The 5,585-nt window shown below is 40.0% G+C and overlaps 1 pseudogene; it reads right to left on the bottom strand.

The window, feature by feature from the left end:
- Positions 1-304: 304 nt before the first annotated feature.
- Positions 305-4,364, bottom strand: LOC139454881 (uncharacterized; annotated as a pseudogene).
- Between the last annotated feature and the right edge of the window lie 1,221 nt (positions 4,365-5,585).

Genomic DNA, 5,585 nt, shown 5'->3' with positions numbered 1-5,585 from the left:
TCCTTAAGGAAACTTACACGTCTTTAGGGTCAAACACCCCTTGTCGATCCTTAGGGTTAGGGTTTAAGGTTAGGGTTAGCCACCAATTCTTACCTTCAAGCGTTAATCCGTTTCATCTTTTAATCCGATTAGAGTAATCCCTTTAGACACGTTTCGTCCCACCAGGACTCATCAGTGCAGCTTGGTTTCCCGGAGGAAAACTGCAGACGTGTTTCGGTTGGGTGTCTGTTTGTTAGGGAACTGTCGCTTTGGGCCGAAACACGTCAAGACGTCACTTAGGCAGTGGCGCTTTCGGTTGGCGCAACTACGTTCTCGATGGAACGGGGAGCTTTCCGTTCCTCGATACGAGCTGCGAAAACGTGGGCGTGCAGACGCGCTTCACTGCATCCAGGAAGGCCAGGAACCTATCAGGGGCGCCGCTCAGGTACTTCTTGCGAAAAATGTACTCCACAAAGTATGAATCATAGAGTGATTTCTGAGTCCCGGAACTTGGAATGGCACAATTCTTCACTGCACGCCAGGTTGACTCTATGGTGTTCGTGGGTGCCCCGGTCTATGGGTCTTGAAAGTTTACAGAGTGGTTGACGGTCTGATGAGTGTAGCCAATCTTTCCCAGGGAACTGTAGACTTTCCAACAGTTGGTTATGATGGTAGTCCCTTTCAATACATGTTTCTCGATAGCCGGGATGAGGGTGGCCGCACTCCTGTCTGTCAAAGTCGTCAGGGAAACTTGACGACTCTCAGGCTCAATTCCGCCTAGCACCCAGACTCCTTCGACCCTTTTCCCACGGTGGTACTTGTGTTTCCCAAACTTTGACTCGTCAATCTCCACCGTGGTTCCAGGGCCGCCGATCTTTTCACTGTCCGCTTCAATTACGGTCATGCAAACTTCTCTGCAGAACATGTTCCAATCCACTAAAGTGTGATTGGAACCAACTCGAAGCTCCCGCTGTATGACATGACCGGGAGTCTTGTACACCCAGTAGTAATGGGTCTTCAAGAGCTGGGACGAACGGTCCCATGGTTGTCAGTTGTCAGTGAGGAACCAATAAACCTTGCAGGAATGACAAATAATCGATCATATTATTCCGTAACTGTAGAGTGAGTGAGTATGGTTTTACGCCGCTTTGAGCAATATTCCAGCAATATCACGGCGAGGGACACCAGAAATGGGCTTCACACATCGTACCCATGTCGGGAATCGAACCTGGGTCTTCGGCGTGACGTGCACACGCTTTAACCACTAGGCTACCCGATCGCCCCTATTCTGAAAGAAAGAAATAAAAAGTGTGTTACACCTCGTCAGCAATAAAATTGTTATAACATTGCAGACTGTGATTGATATCATGGGAAAGATTAACTGTGATGAACAGTTGTGGGTTTTTTAAATAATATTTCTGGTTGTGAGGCTCAAACGATCCAAGTAAAAAAAATTGCCAGAAGTCCAAAACATTAAAACATTCAACTTATCACTCAGTGAACACTGATGAACACAATTTGGTACAACATTGACTTAATAGATAGAAACAATTGTATTTTTCATATATTTTTGTGTGCCAAATTAAACAAATAGGGTGACTGACATTTCACATTTTCCAGTTACTATATGGACCAATCTGTTTAAAGATTACTGGTCAAGAATGTAACCGGGGTTGTGATGGCAATAAGAAGGTCCAACACAGGCTACGGGTGTGAGTCTTTATTGCCTTAGTAATATAATGACACCCTGTAATGTACAAAACAATATGATTATAAAAACAGTAGTACACAGGTTTGATACACACACATATTAATACAATACAAAAGCGACCTTTCATTTAATATAAGCATAGTCAACATTCATTACATGAATATGAACTTAATAATCAAGGATATATAAAATCATTATCTTACCCTGAAGTAAACAAACGATTTATCAAGGGCGATAACTCGATCCCGACATTACTGTTAAGATTACAATATATAGATGGTCCATGGTTCTAAAATACAATGAACATTACAATTACAATTACCACTTTGTTGAAACTACTATATTAATTCATTAACTGGTCATACATTTGGTATGATACACTATTTACACGTAAATTTTCCGTACCCTGTGGGTGACACTGGGGTGTTTGTCCTCACCAGGCAGCCGCCTTACGTTGTAGCTATATAGCTTTCAGCACACTCTTAATCATAGAATCAACTTTGATTAAATGTAACATAGAGAATACAATTGAGGAAATATAACTCACTACAAACTATCATACAATGAGTGACATTGCATACAAATTCAGTATTTACACAATGATAAAAATCGACGCATTCACTCAAACATTTACACACAGAAAGAAGAAGGAAGAAAAGCATATATAGTGTTTACTTAGCCTTATTTAATTATTAACTTAGCAATATGGTGACACAATCACCATACCAAAGATAAGCATGTTAATAATACTGAAATAACATTCCACATAACTTAGATAACATAAGTTATATTATTATACAAATACATACATGGATATTAGCTAGCAATTTTATAGATTACTAACCTTAATAATCAAATTATTTATCCCAGATCTGTCCAAGTCCAAATTGTTGACTGACTTCTGAATTGGTGTATTGTCAAGTGCAAGATGGATGAAAAGTGCACAGTTTGAACAAGCCAATGAAAACAAGGCTTGGGTTAGAACAAAGAGAAGAAACAATGACACAAACATGGACCAACCCAACCACCCTCTACATTATAAGTAAACTAATCCAGAAGCCCATAATAGATATTGAATTAAGAACCTACATTCCTAACAACTTAAAATAATATTACAAACCTAAAGGACCTCAAATAGATAAAACATATGTACAACAAAACTGTATGTTAACACTTGTGTCTGCCACAAGAATAATGTGTATTGGCTATTGTCCAATGAATCAGTGTATTTGCATGCTGAACCCTTATACAGTCGATGCAAAATCAAGACATGTTGATATTTCAACAAAGAATTAATTTCCTAAAGCAACAACTGCTAATCCATTGGTTATGTTTAATTTTCATTGGTGAGCATCTCTTGTATTTTCTTGGAAGATTTTGACCCATAAACTGAAAAACTATTATCATACATTGCTTTGTTATGATATTATATTCAATATCAATTCAGTATCATGGCTGATACCATAAATATTAATGACATTGTATGGCATATCCACACATTTTATTACCAGGTCATGATTACTCTGAAAATATTAAACATTCTTGGCAAATATTCCGAAAAGCCAGGCCTGAACAAATTACTGTGCCAGTGTGAATTAGAATATTTTCAACAGCATGCACTGTCACTAGTGTCAGTATCTAGAATCACACTGGACTTTATATGAGAGTCCCAGAATGTTCTGCAACACCATGTTGATGACAAGAAGGTCCTATTCCAGCAAGTGTCCAGTGTACAAGGTGTATTATGATGGTCACAGAAATCATTTACAGAACCAGTACTTCAGATAGCACTTTAATATGTTTACAACTGTATACACAACAAGAGTTGTTCTTTCATAGGCAATGTATTGCTTGACCACAAAATATTCAAAGAAATCTGAAGATCTGTTACAGTCCGAGTTGCTTTCTCCCCTCAAACGTGGAAAGCTGGTCTAACTGCTAAAGATAGATAACTCTTATGAGAACATATAACATATACTTCTAAAATACCAACAATTTCTTACAATGCCTTCATCACCGTTTGTCACCGGAAGTACTAAACAACGTAATGTCTCGGACAGTCCCGTGACCTACTTACACCCCCATAATCTAAACTCAAACCATCTTCCCGAGGCGAGAGTGCTAACTGACTATTGAAGTCCAGTTTCCACCCTTGCCGAACTTGGCTGGTATTATGGAGTTACGTTTTGGCTAGACTAACGAATCTATACACAGTCCAATCAAAATCGCGCACCGAAATCGAAATCCGGTTCGTAAACTGTCGTGCAGATTTCTGTTGGTTGCAGGATTTGCAAAACATGTGCACCGCCAACTCGTTGTCAGCAGATATTTTCCAAAACTTTTCCTGTTTTTAATCAAGGTATTCACGTGATTTGATGCATTTCGCGATGTGAGACGCGTTTTATCACAATATAGATCTTGATTATCGACCAGATCGTCCTTACTGGGTGCCACCATTTTGTGTGAAGCAAACGCAAGTGATACAAGAGGTGGAATCTGATTGGTCCATAAGAGAGGCTTAGAAGGGACATAACTGGTAATAGTCACTGGTGGCGCTACGATCGAGCCCAGTTATTCCAGCCTAGTTCGGCAAGGGTGGAAACTGGACTTTTAAAGTCAGTTAACTCTCTTGCCTCGGAAAGATGAATCCAATCCAACCAACAGCAACAGCCATCGGGGGCTCATTGTCATGTAGAATTATCTCCCCTTCCATGTATAGTTTCACAATTTTGTAAAGGTAAAGCATTCTGTAACATGCTTAAATTCTAAACAAGAAAATTTGCATTTTGTGGCAAACATGTATGAATAAATTTAAACACATTCCTAAATATATTTAGATCTATACATGTATTTATGAGCTTACATTCTAAATATTTTTTACAGTGTAATTTTCTTCTTTGTCTCCTTCTAAATAAATAAATTGGAGTATTTGGCTAAACCAGCTCTTGTTTGAACAACTTGAATTACAATTGCTGGGACTGGCAATTTACACAGCCTTTATAGTGACCGCCTCCGTGGTCTAGTGGTAGAACGTCCGCCAAGAAGGTCTGGCGTTCGATCCCCGGCCGCGTCATACCAAAAAGACGTTTAAAAAGGTGGTACTTATTGTTACCCTTCCTGCTAAAAGGACTGGTCGGCTCGGAGTCAGTATACTGTGTCTGAGTTTTAAACTGCGGCTTGGTATCTCAGTGGGCTAGCACATCGGCATCAGTCCGGACTAGTACAAGCAGACACACACACGTGCATGCACGTCGCTATATCAGTGCAATAATCTTGGACGCGAAGTAAGGCCCACGTCACCTCACCTCGCATCATGCTGTCAAGGAAGGAAAAAGGAAAAACAACATGGGTGAGTGAGTGAGTGAGTCGGGTTTTACGCCGCTTTTAGCAATATTCCAGCAATATCACGGCGGGGGACACCAGAAATGGGCTTCACACATTGTACCCATGTCGGGAATCGAACCCGGGTCATTCCGGGATTTAATTCATCGTCAGCAACCTATGCTGGTCGTATGAAGTGATTAAATGGATCGAGTAGTCGGGCTCACCTCATATCACCTCAGAAACAAATGTTTAACCCGTGTTGTTTTTTTGCCCACTTCCAGTTCATTTTTTTACTTTAAAAATGAGTTTTTGAAATTGATATTGGGGTTGATCTAGACATTTACTGCTCTGACTTGCTATGACTGCCAATTGATCATAGCCTATCCTCATTGAAAAGGCTGCTGCTGTTTATTTCGTCTTGAGCATGAAAACAAAACGAATTTAAAACAAGCCATTAGAATATATACGAGAGCATCCATCCATGGAAGTTCGGTTTACGGAGGATGACGATCTATGTCGAGAATAGCCGAATGTTGTCACGTGACAAACAATTGACATTTCATTGGTCAGC

Source organism: Haliotis cracherodii, unplaced genomic scaffold (assembly GCF_022045235.1).
Source record: "Haliotis cracherodii isolate W230 unplaced genomic scaffold, xgHalCrac1.p SCAF_11, whole genome shotgun sequence".
NCBI classification, from domain to species: Eukaryota; Metazoa; Mollusca; class Gastropoda; order Lepetellida; family Haliotidae; genus Haliotis; species Haliotis cracherodii.
This window is presented reverse-complemented; position numbering and strand designations above follow the sequence as displayed.